Raw genomic sequence first — 19,562 nt, 5'->3', positions numbered from 1 at the left:
TGCCCAAGGATATACCCCCAGCAGTGAAAGAGGGCCTGGTCTGTAGTAGGTACTTTTGTAGGAATGTATATATGAATGAATGAATGAATGAATGAATGAAGGTTTATATAGGAATCATGAAACCTGCCATCTGAGGAACAGAAATAATTTCTTCCAGCTGGACTGAAAGAGGCATGCACACTGAAGAAGTTTTAAAAAAAGAAAAACCCATTACCAGATATGAATTAAAGCCTGTCTGCTTTTATGTATTCAAAACCCCAACCAACACAGAACAGTAGTCAGAAGCTGGACCTAATTTCAAGGAAGGAAATTAGAAACTTATTTTCTGTCTTTGCATTGCTTTTTAGTGTGTCTTCTGATACAAGCCAAATGCTGTCCGTCAGCCTGTTACAGCATGTGCTCTCATGTACTGCCATACTTTTCATTGCTGTCCCCCTGAGTTAAACTGCTCTGTTCTGCTGCCATCCTCTCTAGGGCTTGAGATAAAAATGTTCAGTTGCTGCTGCCATGCTGCCTGTCTCATGTGTTTAAATGTGTCCATATCACGGTGTTTGCATCTGACTACATCTTGGCAGCTTCCAAATAAGACTTAGAGAAACCAAGCCACTGCTGGGATGATGACTAATCATTTTGCAGAACAGCGTGAGTCAAACAAAGGTATAGCTCATATGGTTCTCAGTTTTCCTTCTGAGACATACCACCACAAAACAGAGAGAAGATTGATTACGAGCAAGTACCATCACGGACACAGCTGTAACTGGTCAACAGATGCAGCCTTATTATAATATGCATTCCACAAGCATATGGAATTGGGTGAAATTAAACTAAAAAATAAAGAGATTGAGTCCTTCTTCAAATAAGAGGTGTGTAGAAGCCAAAAAACCTCCCTGTTCTTTGTTTTCTACCTTTCCAAACTGTGGCAGATGTTGTCAATTCTATAAAATTAGAAAAAAATGCAAATGTCCACTAAATCCTGAGTGGGGATTAATGCAAAACTGCAGAAACATTGAAATTCAAAATACCCAGCAAGTTATGTTTATTAATATCATCCACATATGCCTTTTTTTGGTCTTTAGGGTGCTTTTTGATCTACAAAGTGGATCAAAGATCCAAGAGCCAAGTGGATCTACAAAGGATGTGGAGCAGTATGTGTGTTCCTTTTATTCATTGAAAAGGAAAGGGCAGCACGAGGTAAATGGTGGTTGCCATTAGCTTGTAAGCTTTATCCCAGGAAAAGTTTAGGGCAGCATGAATTATCATAGAATGTGCCCTTTTTTGGATTATCTATTGCTACCATTTATCTAAAAAACCCTCCAACCAGTATGGTTACCTTTTTCTTTGTAATATTTTAAAATTCAATTGCATTTAGAATATTTTCTCATCCTTTCTACCATATCTTTTTTTCTGTATGCCTTCCTAAAGCTTATAAAGTTAGAGGACAAAAATATAAAGTTGTCATTTTTCAATATTTGTTGTGAATGGAATTATCTATAATACATTTATAATTATTATTTATAATACAGAAACCATCGTATCTTAAAACATAAACATTAGGGCATGTATCTTGGCTAGAATATTTGAATAATGTTCTGTACTTGACAATGTTCAATAAATATTATCACTCAGAAAATAAAAGCAGCAAAAATTTGGTGGTACAGTTTTAATGTTTAAATTTAGAAGAAAATATCGAAGGCCAGAAATCATCTAATATCTGCTTCCCTATCAGTGAGAACCAATGTAAACTAAATATTGCAATCTTGTTATAAAAATTTGGTTTCCTTTACTGACTATTGAGGGAACACATTATGACAAGCAATCTTAATTTAAAAAGTCAAAATTTGAAAACAGCAGTAATGCCAATTTCACATTGCATTTGAAGGATAAATGTCAAACCCTGTCGATGAATTTGTGCTTAGAAAAAATATTTTTGCAGGTTTTCTTTTCTAAAAGATCTACCCTTATCATTTAAAAATAGGAGTGCAGTCTTATCTTTCAGTCCTGCCTTTCCAGTGCCCTCTGCTGGGCACTATAGTTGATAAATATATGTATCTACTCCTCCAGGTTCGCCTCTGATTTTATTTCTAAATCATAGAATAAAGGGGAGGGCTGAAAGAAATTTGAGAATTCCATCCCTGCTTTCTACTAGGGTCATAACCAAGCCACCTGAGAGATATGAAATCTCTTCTGTTTTTCAAGATTGTTAAAAAAGAAAAGTGACTCAAACCTATTTTGCTTGGTATTTTCACCCAACTGGCCTATACCTTAGCTGCCTTAGTGAGTGTTTAGGATGACTTAAATTACTGCACCTGCCACAAGTGCCTTCTGGGTGCTGTAATATATAACACTGCCTTTTATTCTTTAAACACAAAAGATGTGGCTTTCATTCTTGGCTGATGGAAGTGATCAGTGCAACATAAAAATTGCAAGTGAGTTTATCTCTGTTTCTTTGCTAGCCGTAGTAACGGGTGCATATGCACAATAGAGATGACATTATTTCTATCTATTTTAAATATTTTTTCTTAGTAAATGTCTATAAAAGAATACATTCACAAGCAAATAACCATGGAGGCCTTCTAATGAAATTTATTTTGCTGCATTTTAGTGAAAAGGACAAAATATCCTTCATTATTAGACTGGAATTCAGTATAAAATATCCATTAATAATTAGCATTTGTGCATAATACAGCCTTTGTTAGTTTTGGTGTCTGAAATTAATCTGCAAAATATTTTTAAGCAAGATTTAAAACAAAATAAGGCAAAAGCCCTGGATAAAGAGACTCTACTAGCTTTTCCTCTTATTTTTTCCCTCCTTTGGTTATCAATTTTCTAATTGAAAAATTATAGAGGATGACATTTAGTACATTTAAGAGGTATTTTGACTGAGTTTTTACTCCCTGAATGTTAAACACATTATGAATATTTACAATATATCAGAGCATAGCACACCTATTCTTTCCTTTCTGTTTTGGAAATTTGCTTAGGCTGTTCAGCTGTCCCTTCTCTATGGCCACATAATAGAAACATCATTACCTCCAGCAACCTTCCAGTGGGTTAGTAGCATAACATTCCTGATGGATAGAACATGTTTCTGTTTTTTGAAGTTACTTGAATATTTCTAACAGTTGCAGCTAATCAACTGCTGCATTGATTAATAAAAAAGTGCCCCAGAAGTCATTATAAAATATCAATATACAGTAGCTAAAATAGTCTTAAAGAGGCCATAAGGATTATTCCATATTTCTGTAGTCATATTTTGATTAAAAGTGTGTAGAATGTTTGTATATATTATAAATACTATTGTTCTGTGTATCTGTTTTTGACAAATATTCTATTGCAAAATGAAAATAACCCAAAGGAAAAGTACAAGGACTTTAATTTTAACTTAAAAAAAAATCAAACCTTCTTCAAAGCTAACAGAAGACCGACATGCTGATCATATCTTTCAGAATCTCTTGAAGTGTAAATTTAGTCAGAGTGCCAAACATAGAAAGTTGATCTCAACCAAATCTTCAAATGGACAAAACATTCTCTTGGACTCAGCCAGGACTGAGCCAGCTGCCTGTTGATATGTGGGCAGAGAGAAGTTGAGTGCCTGATTCTGGGGCCATTCAGCTTCTATGCTTCAAGGTAGCATAGTCTCAACATCAGATTCTGCATTAGAGCTTTGAATATATGTTAGGAGAAAACAAAACCTGTTCAATTTCCAAAATTATTCTAGCTTGCAATATTTTTGACCATCTAGTCATGTTCATACATTTTGTGATAATATATGGGAATATGTATTAAGCTAGAACCTTTGCCACCCAACTACTGGGTCCAGAATTGTAATTTTTAACATTTTTGTTGCATGAGGCTACCAACCACTGTTTACTAACTGCATGTGGAACTAAAAATTGCTGATGAAAGCTTTGTAATGTAATGGAAAAGGTGTTGGATTGGAAATCAAGAGAGCTATTTTTTTTTCTATTGCTTTCACTACATGTTACAGCGGCCTTGGAGCAAGGTGTCTTGTTTTACTTTTTAAATAACACTTTTTACAAATACTGACTTCTGCAGGGTGGAGTGGCTCATGCCTGTAATCCTAGCACTTTGGGAGGCTGGGGCGGGTGGATCACTTGATGCCTGGAGTTTGAGACCAGCCTGGCCAACATGGTGAAACCCTGTCTCTACTAAAGATACAAAAATTAGCTGGGTGTGGTGGGGGGCACCTGTAATCCCAGCTACTTGGGAGGCTGTGGCAGAAGAATTGCTTGAATCCGGGAGGTGAAGTTTGCAGTGAGCCCAGATCGCACCATTGCACTCCAGCCTAAGCGAAAAAACAAACAAACAAACAAAACAAAAAAACCTGACTTTTTAAAAATCTATCATAAGTATTGGTTTAACTAAGAAGATTAGGTCTTCTGCAGCTATAAATTTTCATAAGCCAGACTTGTATACCAAAACACTTTATCAACATCTCTGCCTAGAAATCCTAACAGATTTCAATGATAACATGCTAACATATTCAAAAACAAAGTTCTGATTTTCCTCTACACTCTTCTCAGTCTTCTTAATTTCAGAAAATAGTAATTATTTAGGTTCCAAATCCTGAAGTCTTTTTAAGTTCCCTCTATTCTTTATACCCTACACCCAATTTATCAGCAAAATCTGTTGGCTCAACCTTCAAAATGATGCCAATAGTGGCCACTTCTCTTTGTCTCCAGTATTTATGCTCTGGTCCATCCATCATCTTTAGACTTTACTATTTCCATAGTATACCGGTATGGTTGAATTGCATTCTTCCAAAAAGATATATAGAAGCCTCAATCCCTAGTGTCTCAGAATGTGATCTTTTTTAGAAATTTTGTCTTTGCAGCCAAATTAGGATGAGGTCATTTGGGTAGGCTCTAATCCAGTATGACTGGTGTCCTTATAAAAATGGAAAATTTGGACGCAGAGACAGATGAGCACACAGAGAGAATGCCATGAGAAGATGAATATAGAAATCAGAGTGATGCATCTATGCCTAAGATTGTCTGCAAACCACCAGAAAGCTAGGAGAGAGGCATAGAACAGAGTCTCCCTCAGAGCCGTCAGAAGGAACCAACTCTGCCAACACCTTGGTCTCAGACATCTAGCCTCCAGGAGTTTGCAACAACAAATTTCCCTTGTTAAAGCCACTCAGACTGTGGTAAGTTGAAGAAAACTAGTGCATACGTTAAGTGGGCTTTCTGCTTTCCACTCCTCCACTATGGCCTGTTCCCCACACAGCAGTTAGAAACATATATATACATAAAATAAAGGCCTGCATTCTCTCCTCTTTATTCTCCCAGTGGGAAAGAAGAACTGTCATTAATGGCAAGTGGCAGTTGAAACAACACCAAGAACTGGCCTCACATTTAGGAAAGAATGCTGTGCCTTCTTGTCCTTGTCGTGGTTTCTGGTGCTCTGCACATTCAGAGAAACTTCTCTTGTAACAAACTATAAAATGATTCCTGAAAGTATAGCCTTTAGAAACAAGTATTTTTTAAAGTACCAGTAAAATTGTATTGCCTCTTTATTAAAAATCCTCCCATTGTTCCCCATGTGCACCTGATCTACAAATTCTATTCTTTCCACCATTTCTTCTATGACCTGTCCCCTAAAATCAGTCTGCTCCAACCAGAGTTCCTGGCATATAATAAGTGCCTAATTAGTATTTGTGAACTGATAGAATAATTAAATTTTAAATCAGCAAAACTATTGTTGAAGTTTTTTTAAAAAGATTAATAATGGAGAGAATAAGACCAAGTGCATAAGTGTTGATTGAACCAGAATGACCTTGCAAAATTTCATTCATTCATTCAACACACCTCCTTAATACATGCTGTTAGCCAAGTGCTGTTCTAGGCACTTGACTTTCAAATGTGGAGAGGCCGTAGCTCCTGTACATCTGGCATAGGTGAAGGAGCAACTACAATACATGAAGGTAAATCTTACCATAGAGGTGAGAACAAAGTTCTATGGTACCACAAATGAGGGAGCAATTACTTCTGTCCAAAGCAATTATGGGAGGTTTCATAAAAAGGGAGACAGTTAAGCCAGGCAATCTTAGAAGTTTGGTGGTGGTGGTAGGAGTGTTAATGGATAGGTGACATATAGGAAGGTGAACATTTCAAGGTGCTGACATAGCATGTGCAAACACATGGCAGAATCATGCATCTAGAAAAGGTGCCATTTGTTAGGCAAAGCTGTGTGTCCCTGGCTCACTACTTCACTGCTCGGCAGCCAACCAGCTGCAGAATCCTATAGAAACACTGGAATCTCCGATCTTAAAAATAGGAAATCATAGGCCCCTTCTGCATTTAAGAAAATCCCAGACTCTCTTTATTTAAATGTTCCACAAGCCAATAAAACAAGAAGCCAACAAAGTGGGACTGGCCTCTAACTCTGTCTTCAGTTTAGCAGCAGAGCTGTATATCCAGCTGGATCCTGCTGCTAGATGATTCTATGTGACTGAATCCTAGCCCCCGTCCCAGCAGGAGACAACCAGGAATGGAGTCTGGCCTCATCATGAGAGATCTATTTTCATATTTCAGTGTTTTTTCTTCTATTTGTGTAACCCTAAATGTTTTACAACATTAATATTTTGTTGCCCCAATTCTTATGCTGCAAGCACATGAGGCAGAAATGCAAAGAGAACCCATGTCTTTTGATGGTCTGATTACTACCCATTGTGAGGTTTGGGGTTTTAAAATATCAATTTCTTGCCGATATTTCATGTAATGTTAACTGTCACAACTGCTCTGTCTAGCCCAGCATATTTGGCTTTCATATGCTAAAGAAATTAGGGAATTGTATTGCTTCTGGGTTCTAATCCTAGCTCTATAATTAATCATCGTATGTCATAAAGCAAGGCATTTAACCTTTCTCTTAGTACCCACATCTATCTGACAAGCAGCTTGGACTGTAACAGTTGCTAAGATTCATTATTCCCTGATCCTAGGAAGAAAAAAGAAAAGTGAATTGGAAACAGCTTACAATCACCATCAGTAGTTACTTGAAAGACATTGAGATTTATTTTTTGTTTGTTTTGTTAGTTTGTTTTCAATATTGACTTTTCAGATGTGTGAATCCTCATGCTTCCTTGATCCATGTGTCTATAACTTAGCAACCGACCAGTGATGGTTTGAATGCTGAATTTAAAGAATTTATTGTTTTTCATATAGAGTTAATGGTGTGTGTGTGTGTGTGTGTGTGTGTGTGTTGTATTTATCCACCTAATCTTCTCAGGCAGGGGTTATTTAAATTCCTAGAGGCTGCTTTACAAAAACTCAGAGCAGGTTTGCTCTTTCATCATAACTACTACGAGCTATGTGGTGTGAGCGTGACTTAAATGGGTAGTTGGTTTTCATTTCACATCATTGCTACATTTATTTGCTTTTATAGATCTTAGAAAGTATTAATAAAAAATCCGTTGTGGATGAAATGCCATTTTTTTTTCTGTGCCTGAAATGATACGTAATATTGACTAAACAACCTCACTTTTATTTCCTTGATGGAGTCTTGTGCCTGTGGATCCCATTTTGATCCCAAAAATTCTTACATCATAAATGCTGGAGCAAATGTTAGTTCCCTCATAATATACTACTTCTTCACTTCCCTGTGATACATATAGCTACACTCAAGTTTTAGCATAACTTAGGAAATATTTCTATGGGAAGTATGCGCAACAGATCTTCCTAGCAAAATAGAAGCTATTTTAAAAAAGAGATATTAAACAGATCAGGAAAAAGTGAGGTAAAAGAATATGTGTAGAAAGTCAATTTTTAAAAAAATAAAGACTTTTATTTTTATTAATTTTTTTGGTGTTACCATCTGTCATAATGTATATAGTAGTGATATGCAATTTATATTTTAGAATATAAGAAGTAATTTCTTTAAAAAATCAGTGAGTAAAGATTTTAAATGATACTTTTAAAAATCTTGCCTAATTACTAAGCTCACGGTGATATCAAAGAAAAGTATTTGTTCAGTATGTTAAGAAATTAAACTTTAAATAAGCTAATTTGATGATATTTCTGTGTATGTTGTATTTACCTTCACATGATCTGGTAGTTTACATTAAAGCCAGTTTTCATGATTTTAGGCCATTTGTCTGCCTTGTTTCCTTTTAAAAATATCTATACAACTCCATCCTATCCCTCATAATATTAATTTCCCTGGTTTCTGTTCATGTTTCAAACATATTTCCAAAAGAATATGATTCAGATAAGTATTTAAAGGAAATACATCATCACATTGAGCCAGGTATTATAGCTATATGTGAAGGGATTAAGCAGCTTAAAATACGTTGTCACAGATCCTGGATTCTCCCCTCCTTCTTGACAACCAAGGTCATGTTTTCCTGGCTGCAACTATGGGGAATGTTTTTAAGCAGTTTTGCAGACCCAGTCCTGCACACCTCAATTAATGTATCCTTGTGGGGTGGGGGAAGAGGACCACTTTTGTAATGATGTGTATCTTACAACACACTAAATTTTTATAAATCATGCAAAACAGAGCTGCATTTATATGCAGCTGCTGATGACAAAAATACCTCTGAGAGCAAGTTATTTTTATTTCCACTTCGTTGAAAATAAACAGAAACAAATCTTCGCACAATTAGGATGACAGGACACGTTCTGCTCTTCATCTCAAGTTCCTCTTCTGCTGCCACACCCACCTGATGGCTATGCTCTGCCATCTCCTGCTTCAGGGATCTGTGCCTTCTTGTTTCCTATTCCTATTTCACAAAGCGCTGACATCCATTGGGGCACTTTGGCATTAATTGACTTATTGCCTTTTATATGAAAGAATTTCAAGAATTCTTCTAGGCCAGCCTTAGCATCTTCAGCCTTCCATTCCTAATTATGAAATAAATGTTATAAATTCATGAGCAGGTGGCTCACTGAGTTGTTCAAATACCTGAAATCACAAAATACAGTCAGTTCTGCTACAATGCTTGCTTTGGGAACGTGAATTTGTTTCAGTGTAATTGAGATATTGGGGAACAATTGAAGCATAATGCAAATTTCACATTTGCTTCTGTGGGAATTCCTCTGCCAGAAACACTAGGAGAACTCAAAAAACTGCACCCAGCTGAACCCATCTGCATAAGAATATGCAAAATTCAGACGTCACCCATTTCAAACATCCACCAGCTACCTCAGTTCACTATGTGCACTGTGAGCCACCTATGTCCACATCTGGCGTTACAAATTTCATCTGATTTCTGAGAATCCACCTTCTACCATCTCACAAGTTGCTATTCTTATATTGCTTAATTTTGAAATAAGAAAACTTCAAGTCTTTCTTAAATTTGTATTTTATTGTAGAATTTATGCATTAATAAACCATTTAATATATATAAAACTGTGCTACCATATTTATTAAGTTCTTATCTTTTTAATGTATGACTGATGAAGTTTTTGTGTTGCGGGTCTGGTTTTTGCTGCACAGTTTTGCATAGCATGATAACTTTCAGGAGTGTATATGCAGCATTACAGCAAAACTGACAGTATGAAACTGCCCCCACTGCCAAGATTGCTGTAGCGGGGATATCTAAAAATACCTTCTTTGGGCCTATTTTGAGAACTTCTTATCCTTGACTCTTCTTCACGTCAACTCTCAGTCACCACTCAAAGACTAGTTTTCTTTTATACACCTGAGAACAGTTATGAAATATCTGAGCATTGCATCATTCTAGAGGGTTTGGCTTTTATTAGAAAGGCAAGAGGTACTCTTGAAGAATTTTAAGCTGGAGAATGGCTGAGATAATAACAGGAATCAAACCCATGCTGGAGAGGACTTTGCATAAAAGTTTCTATCAGGACCCTCTGATTGTGACTCAAAAGCCTGTGAGCTCCTAGAGGATAGAAATTGTCCAATCATCTCAGAAGCCTCTATGCTGGGCATCCTGCCTGACCTGGAATGGCTCAAACTGTTTACTGAACTGAATTCCAACAGTACAAATGAGGATTAGTCTTCAAAATGGTTACCAAGAGGCACTGAAAAGTCTTAATAATGATGCAGATAATCAAGTTCTCCACTTAGACAAGGAATTCTTCCCTTAGATTTTAGAAAACAATTGTTTAATAGTGAGAATTAAAACAAAAATGATTTTTCATGTACCTTAACTAAATCTTATGCTTTTTGAGCTCCTGCTTTTTGCTTAATAATATTTGGGCACAGTGCCTTTCCCATAAGGATATGATTGATACTCACTCAATTCATCAAAAAACCAGTTAATCAGAACATTTGCTTCCCCATAAGTATTGTATTTAAGTGTCTGTTGTGTATAATTTAATGTTTCACACGGTTTGGCTACTTTAATTTCTTAAAAGACTTTTGGAATTTTTACAGGATCCTCTAGAGATGAAAATATGAAAAATCTTTCATTCTTTTGCAATGCTATTGCATTCTTATGAAATAATAATGCAATATCATTGCCTTCTCATGTCATACTTACACAGTTAAAGCTGAAAAAGATAATGAACATCAGAAGTAAAACAATAGTGACTATGAAACCATGAGTATGGCTTACCCTAAATTTGATCTCTGCTGAGTGACTCTGACTTCCTTTCAATTAAGTGCATATTACAACTCCCCAGGTGGGTAGCCATCTGCTCCTCATGGAAGGTAATGCCACCCAAGCTCTTGGCTCTCTTCCCTGCCAATTAGTCCCCTATATGCATTTTATATGAATGTTGCAGAGCCTTAGATAGGTGTGAAACTTTGAAGCTTCTATACTTTTGAAGAAATCTGATTTAAGCATACACTGTCAAAGGAATGAAAAGAATAAATATCAGTATGGCAATGGAATTTCTATAAACACTACATAATTTTGTTCCTCAAGTGGTTATCTGAATTTAAAATGATATTCTTCCAGGCTTAAAATAGATAAGTCACTTAATAATAGATTTGTTTTTAGTAATAATGTCACTCCCTACTTCTCATTGGAATTCAAATATGACAGTTTTTCCTTACATGATTTAAATACACGTAACTGGCCACAATCCTGTTGTGCACATTGACCTCTCTGTATGTTCTACATGTTTTCCACTTATTTTAAGTGTATTGTTTTTGACCCCAAGCAATTTTTATTGCCTTATAGCACTATTCTGTGTGGAAAAAAATAAAATCAAGCTGGAGTTATTTAGGCCAAATGATACAGTGGGTTTCTAGGAAGCCTGAGGCAGATTGTCCGTTTTGCATTTAGAAGAAGCCACTGGAGAGTGACAGTTCAAAAAAAAACACAAACACACGAAAACCGCTGTTGTGAAATATTTGGCTTGGGAAAGAGAATTTGAGAAAGCTCAGACTAACGCATTAACATACTATTATGCACCCCTGAATAGAGATCCTAGGAATAGGCTGCCACCTACTATATTAACTCTAGTTCCTACCTGAAAGTTCAGTTGTTTCATTGAATAGATAATATAAATTAAAGGTGCAATCCTATTAAATAATCATCTACCCCTTAGTAAATGAGGACTGAAGTGGTAAGCTGTATTTATACTGTGAAAGTTAGGCAAAGTCCCTTATTAGTAACTATTTTTATTTTAATTTCTCATAACAGTTATTTTGGGTTACATTTATAAGTATAGACTAAGCTGGTGTCACAGAGACCCGAAATAGTAGTGGTTCAAGTAAAACAATAAAATGTTATATCTCTTGCATGTGAAAATCCACAGGTAGGCAAGAGGTCCAGGACAAATAAGCAGTTCTACTCCATGAAGTCACCCAAGCATCGGATTCATTTCCCTCCACCATTCCAGAGTAGGTTTTCCTTGTCTGTATGGTTGAAATTGGCCATTATTACAAAATCTCTGTGTTTCTATCATTAAGGAGAAAGTGAGAAGATGGAGCACAATTTCCTTTTTAAGCTATGTGATCCAGGAATCACACCCACAATTTCCCATACCTACTTGCAAGAAAGTTTGAGAAATATAATCTCTAGCTGGACAGATGTTTGTTCAACTAAACTCAAGCATTCTATTATTCAAAGGAAGAAAGGGAGAATGGATATCAATGAAATCTTGCTCCACCTACTAACTAGCTGTTTACTTATTTATTTTTATACTAATTTAATAATAAAATTCTTTCCAGAGGTGTAATAAGGAAGCTTTTTGAATAAATTGTACCAGGTTTCTTCTGCTTCAAATCATTCCATGGTGCACTGTATTGCATCAGTACAAACTCCTAACATCACTTACAAGGCCCTGTAGGCTCTGGCTCTTGACTCTGACCCCAACAACAATTTAAACATGCTTCTCCTGGCTTCCTATTTTCCAACTACACTGATCTACTTTCCGTTTTGTGGACATCCCAGCTATTGACATCTCTCCATTTTTGCTCTTGTTATTTCTTTTATAAATGTTCTTCCCAGAATTCTATGTATAATTAACTGGTTCCTTGTTTCCCTTCAGTGCAGTTCACGTATCATTTCTTAAGATGTCCTTTCACTATACTATCTGGCTTCCCTAAATTTCTTTGCCATTTTTTAATTTATTTCAGAGAATTTATGCTTTCAATTATTTTGTTAATTTATTTTTAATTCATTTACTGCCTGATTTCCCCCCTGGAATATAAGCTCTGGGAAGGCAAAGACCTCATTTGTTTTGTTATCTCAGATAAACTGATTCCTGGAATGTAGTTACTAGAACATAGTAGTTGCTCAAGGAATATTTGGGGAATGAGAAAATGAACATATAATTATTAATATGTAATGTGCATATATATAGTGTTTGCAGTATCTTTCAGAAAACTGTATTGTCAAATTAGTGTTTGCCATTGTCTTAACACTGTATAAAGGATTGAAAAGGTAATGTAAAGAGTTGATGTACAGTTCCTCACTTTCTTCATCTGAGATATAGGCAGCCTCCTGACCATAGTATTATGGATAAGTAGAGTATGACATTCTATCGTCTGTTAAGCTTGTGTTATCAATGTATTTTCATTTGCTTTATATCATAGCCATAGAACTATATTTACTAAATTCTGAAAAAGCATTGTGAAATAGAACTAAATATTTGTTGACCTGCAAACAAAAGACAAATATTATATTGATCAGAATTAAATAGTTACTCTGCACTCGTACTAAATAACATTCACATGATAAAAGCAACAAAACAGTTTAGAAGAGAAATGTAACAACAAAAGGTCTCAAAATCATAGAAGTAAAATAAGTAAAATGTTTTCAATATATATTTACATATATAGTTGTAGTTTATAATACAATTTTATAAAAGGGACTATATTACATTTTGTTCCTCTTCTCCTAAATAGCCATGTGAAACGATGCAATATAGTGAAACTGAACATTTATTTCCTCTGTTGCTTCTCTTTTAAAATAATATAATTGATTTGAGTTCTTTGTACATTTCACCTTGAAGAAAGAGATAATCATATGGTGACACAAATGGTCCCTAGGACTTCTCAGAACCAGTAGACTAAACCACAGAAAAAGTAGCAGACATTTTTCTAACATGTATACAGTTTATCCATTTGATTTGAAAAGTGATAAGCTTCAGAAGATTTCCTTTGATTATTTTCTCAGTTGGCCAAATCATGGTAGAATTGCAGAATCAACATTAAATAGAGCTTTCTGGAACCATCTCCAATGCAGTATATTTTGTATTAAATAGGTTTACAAGTAAAAGCCCTGGGATAAATAAAGAAAGGAATCTCTGTGAATCCTGCAATAATCACAGTGATTCCCCTGAGGCGCAATGGTGATTATATTAAAAACAAGAATTACACATTGTCATTATGTTAATATTAAGCCAATTTCGTAAAAATAACAAAATATTCTTTCTTATATGCTAACAGAAATGGGCAAAAAAGTCTTACTTTATAACTGTCTCAAAGTAGATTCAAATAAGAAAATGCTTTCAACAATTAACTATTACTTTCCTCTATTATAATATGCACCTGAATTCATATGAAGTATTAAAAAATTGTTATACCTATCATTGTCATTAGAGAAACCTCTTTACATATCAAGTGAGTAAATATTGGCCATGTGGAAGAGTCTATTGACTCAGAGTGCCTACCATATCCACAGCCATTTTCTGACAAAAGCAACCACGAGCTATTCTTTGAGCATAAATTAATGTGCTTTTTGTTCTGTCTCCTGAGAAAGAAAAGAAACTTTTTATCTGAGGAATGCAGCCCCTTTAAATTATCAGGCCCAGAGAGGCATAAAAATGAGGTAGGAGTCATATCCCACTAACCCCCTTGAGCTGAGTAATCATCCTCTTGAAACCACCTGCTACATGGACTTTAGACTGAATATTGCCACAATCCTCATAAATTAACCTAATGATGTCACATGCTGGGCACCATAACTTACACGCTGTGGTTCAACAATGTCTAGCCAATTATTATTCAGTGCTATAGATCTTTAAACCAATGAGAATTCCTGAAAAACAACTTTTGTAATCCCCCCCTCCTGATTTGTCCTTTTTTCCTTAAAAGCTCAAGCCTCTCTTTCGTTCTCCAGAGCACTTCTCAAGGTAACTTGGAAGTGTTCTCCAAGCAGCTGTCCTAACGTTACTTGGCTTAAGTAAACTCTTTAAAATCATATTTTGTGCCTCAGCTGCTTCTTTCAGATTTTTACCCCTAAAATCTTGGCTGTAGCTGATTGGCTGTGATCATATATTTTTCCTCACGGAGAGCTTTAGTTGTGAAAACACAAAACCACACAACGGGAAGTTAATATAAAAAAAGTTGTAGCAGACAAATAGAAGCTGAGGAATGGAGGAAGAGTGAGATTCAGTGTGAAAAAAATGAGGCGGAGAATCAAGATGGTGGATTATTACAGAAGCAGCTAGTGTGGGTGGCTGTCACGGAGAGGAAATGAAATAGTAAACATTGACCCTGCCAGCCGACCATCTAAGAAACCATTTCATTTCGAGACCCATCAAGGGAGTGAGGGGACACAGACAACAGGGAAATGCAAGGTTGGGCTGCAGCCCATCCGGGATTGGCCAGCCCCACATAGGGAAATGCTAAGTGAGAGCCCCCAGGGGATCCACACTTCCCAAACGGACCTGTGCATGCCTGGGAACAGGAGAATCTCCCCAGCCCCGGGCCTCTAGATTGACGTAGAGAGCAGTCGGAGTTTTTGCGGAGGCAACACTCAAGACCGCAGGGACCTGCACGGGCCTTGTACACTGTGCAGCCAGGCACCAGCTGCCATAGCCCCAATAGAGGCCACAGTCATGATGTTCAGGAGCAGTAAGATTGCTCCAGTCTGCCTCACCAGCTTTAGCCAGCTTCCAGCACAATGGTCTCACTTCTGCCAGTGCCGGTCCTTGTTCCCCCAGGAAGCACCCGAATGGCAGAGCCAGGCGACTCCACCCATCCTCCGCCGCACATGACCCAGCAGATTACACCTGCTGGGGCTTTCAGCACAGCGGACCTGATTCCGTCGGAACTTTGTGGCAGGAGTGTCTCTAGATTAGGCGACTCCATCCACCTCTGCTGCTCCCAGCCTGTTACAACACACTGGCTTGGGTGGCGCCCAAGCAAGGGGGGAGCCCTCACTCTCAGAACACTGAGAGGGGTGAGGTACCCACGTTCATGGGCCTGCAAGGGAGCGAAGCATTCTTCCCTTTGCAGGGCCAGGCCAGAAGGGTATAAATGTCTGCCAACTGTGGCCCCTGACTGAGGGAGCCCTGCAGACCAGAACAACCAACAAAAGAAACATGGATGTAGAGCCAATGATCAGAGGGAGTTCTTCCAATGCTCAGGAGTGGACCAAGTGAAGGGGTTATTTCTTTCTCCCCACGCCACAGAACACGACTGTGAACTTGCCAAAATACAACAGAGCCATGCAACTAACAGCCTATCTGCAGGCCAATAATCTCAAGCGCCACCAACTGGATCGCAGTGCAAAATACAACACCAAAATATTTTACCAGTATACAGCACCTGTGAAAACTAAGGCAAAATTCCACCCACAAATAAAGATTCCGCAGAGTGCTGGCCCACTGAAAACACCCAGAAAAGAATCCAATTGACTGTATTCAACTTACATCACAGTTAAAGGAATACCAGCCCTCATGTATGGGAAAGAATCAGTGCAAGAACTCTGGCAATTCAAAAAGCCAGTGTGTCTCCGTATCTCCAAACAACACACTAATTCCCCAGAAATAGTTCTTAACCAAATTGAGATGATTGAAATAATAGACATAGACTTCAGAGTCTATAGGGTAAAGAAGCTCATTGAGATCCAGGAGAAAGTTGAAACGCAAACCAAGAAATGCAAAACAGACAAACAAACAAACAAACAAAAAACAGTAAAATGATCCAGGACATGAAAGATGAAATAGCTATTTTGAGAAAGAACCAAACTGAATTTCTGGAACTGAAGAATTTACTTCAAGAATTTCATAGTGCAATTAAAAGCATTAACAGCAGGATAGATCAAGCTAAGGCAAAAAATCTCAAACCTCGAATACCAGTTCTTTAAACCAGCTCAGTAAGATAAAAATAAAAAATTATTTTTTTAAATAAGCAAAACCTTCCAGAAATGTGGGATTGTGTAAAGAGATGAAATATGCAAATTATTGGCATTCCTGAAAGAAAGAGAGAGAACAAGCAACTTGGAAAATATAGTTGAGGATATAGTCCATGAAACTTTCCCCAATTTTGTTAGAGAGGAGGACATACAAAATCAAGAGATACAGAGAACCCCTGTGAGATACTACATAATGTGTCCATCCCCAAGGCACATAGTCGTCATATTTGCCAAGGTCAACATAGAGGAAAAAATCTTAAAAGCAGCTAGAAAAAAAGGTAAGATTACCTACAAATGAAACCCCATCAGGCTAGCAGCAGACCTTTCAGCAGTAACCTTGAGAGTCAGAAGAGATTGGGGATCTATTTCCAGCACTTTTTTTTTTTGAGACGGAGTCTTTCTCTGTCGCCCAGGTTGGAGTGCAGTGGTGCGATCTCTGCTCGCTGGAACCTCTGTCTCCCAGGTTGAAGCGATTCTCCTGCCTTAGCCTCTCGAGTAGCTTCGACTACAGGCACGTGCCACCTCACTTGGCTAATTTTTTGTACTTTTAGTAGAGACGGGGTTTCACCGTGGTAGCCAGGATGGTCTCGGTCTCCTGACCTCGTGATCCGCCCGCCTCTGCCTGCCAAAGTGCTGGGATTACAGGTGTGAGCCACTGCGCCCGGCCTATTTTCAGCATTTTTAAAGAAAAGAAATTCCAACCAAGAATCTCATATCCCACCAAACTAAGCTTCATAAGCAAGCGAGAAGTAAAATATTTCTCTGATAAGCAAGCACTAAAGGAATTCATTGACACCAGATCAGCCTTACAAGAGCTCCTTACGGGAGTGCTAAACATGGAAACGAAAGATCGAAACCTGCAACAACAGAAACACACTCAAACATATAGTCTTCAGGCAATATAAAGCAATTACACAATTAAGTTTAAAAAACAAACAGCCAACAACACAAAGGGGATCAAAATCTCATATATCAATACTAACCCTGAATGTAACTGGTCTAACCACTTCCCTTAAAAGGCATAAAGTGGTAAGCCAGAAAAAAACAAACAAACAAAACAAAACAAAACAAAAAACACATCTCTCTGTTGACTTCAAAAGGCATATCTCACATGTAAATATCTCACATGTAAAGACACCCTCAGGCTCAAAGTAAAGAAATGAAGAATAATCTGTCATATGAATGGGAAACGGAGAATAGAAGGAATCATTATTATTATATCAGGTAAAACAGACTTTAAACTAACAACAATCGGGAAGGACAAAGAAGTGCATTATATAATGATAAGGGTTGAATTCAACAAGAAGATTTAACTATCCTAAATATATACACACCCAACACTAGAACACCCAGATTTATAAAGCAAGTTCTTCTTGACTATACAAAGACTTAGACAGACACACGTTAATAGTGGTGGATGTCAACACCCCAATGACAGTATTAGATTATTGAGGCAGAAACTTAACAAAGAAATTCTGGACTTAAACTCAAAACTTGATTAATTTGACCTCATAGACATCTACAGAATCCTCCACCCAACAACCACAGACTATATTAGGTTGATGCAAAAGCAATTGTGGTTTTTCCCATTACTTTCAGTGACAGAATCCGCAATTACCTTTGCACCAACCTAATACAGTCTTCTCATCTGCACATGAAATGTGTTCTTTTTTTTTAAATTTTATTATTATTATACTTTAAGTTTAAGGGTCCATGTGCACAATGTGCAGGTTTCTTACATATGTATACATGTGCCATGTTGGTGTGCTGCACCCATTAACTCATCATTTAGCATTAGGTATATCTCCTAATGCTATCCCTCCCCCCACCCCACCCCACAACAGTCCCCTGAGTGTGATGTTCCCCTTCCTGTGTCCAGGTGTTCTCATTGTTCAATTCCCACCTATGAGTGAGAACATGGGGTGTTTGGTTTTTTGTCCTTGCGATGGTTTGCTGAGAATGATGGTTTCCAGTTTCATCTATGTCCCTACAAAGGACATGAACTCATCATTTTTTATGGCTGCATAGTATTCCATGGTGTATATGTGCCACATTTTCTTAATCCAGTCTATCATTGTTGGACGTTTGGGTTGGTTCCAAAGATTTGCTATTGTGAATAGTGCAGCAATAAACATACCTGTACATATGTCTTTATAGCAGCATGATTTATAATCCTTTGGGTATATAACCAGTAATGGGATGGCTGGGTCAAATGGTATTTCTAGTTCTAGATCCCTGAAGAATCACCACACTGACTTCCACAATGGTTGAACTAGTTTACAGTCCCACCAGCAGTGTAAAAGTGTTCCTATTTCTCCACATCCTCTCCAGCACCTGTTGTTTCCTGAATTTTTAATGATCACCATTCTAACTGGTGTGAGATGGTATCTCATTGTGGTTTTGGTTTGCATTTCTCTCATGGCCAGTGATGATGAGCATTTCTGTATGTGTCTTTTGGCTGCATAAATGTCTTCTTTTGAGAAGTGTCTGTTCATATCCTTCACCCACTTTTTGATGGGGTTGTTTGTTTTTTTCTTGTAAATTTGTTTGTTTGTAGATTCTGGATATTAGCCCTTTGTCAGATGAGTAGGTTGTGAAAATTTTCTCCCATTTTACAGGTTGCCTGTTCATTCTGATGGTAGTTTCTTTTGCTGTGCAGAAGCTCTTTAGTTTAATTAGATCCCATTTGTCAATTTTGGCTTTTGTTGCCATTGCTTTTGGTGTTTTAGACATGAAGTTCTTGCCCATGCCTATGTCCTGAATGGTATTGCCTAGGTTTTCTTCTAGAGTTTTTATGGTTTTAGGTCTAACATGTAAGTCTTTAATCCATCTTGAATTAATTTTTGTATAAGGTGTAAGGAAGGGATCCAGTTCCAGCTTTCTACATATGGCTAGCCAGTTTTCCCAGCACCATTTATTAAATAGTAAATCCTTTCTCCATTGCTTGTTTTTGTTAGATTTGTCAAAGATCAGATGGTTGTAGATATGTGACATTATTTCTGAGGGCTCTATTATGTTCCATTGTTCTATATCTCTG

The 19,562-nt window shown here is 37.2% G+C and overlaps 1 non-coding gene across 1 annotated transcript; it reads right to left on the bottom strand.

Annotated features, from left to right (window-relative positions):
- Window positions 1–5,282: 5,282 nt before the first annotated feature.
- Window positions 5,283–5,490, bottom strand: LOC115834619. The gene has a single exon (XR_004029543.1). It is a non-coding gene; the product is annotated as a small nucleolar RNA U3 (small nucleolar RNA).
- Window positions 5,491–19,562: the final 14,072 nt, after the last annotated feature.

This window comes from Nomascus leucogenys, chromosome 3, assembly GCF_006542625.1.
Source record: "Nomascus leucogenys isolate Asia chromosome 3, Asia_NLE_v1, whole genome shotgun sequence".
NCBI classification, from domain to species: Eukaryota; Metazoa; Chordata; class Mammalia; order Primates; family Hylobatidae; genus Nomascus; species Nomascus leucogenys.
The sequence above is the reverse complement of the archived record's forward strand: the minus strand, read 5'-3'. Positions and strand labels throughout refer to the sequence as shown.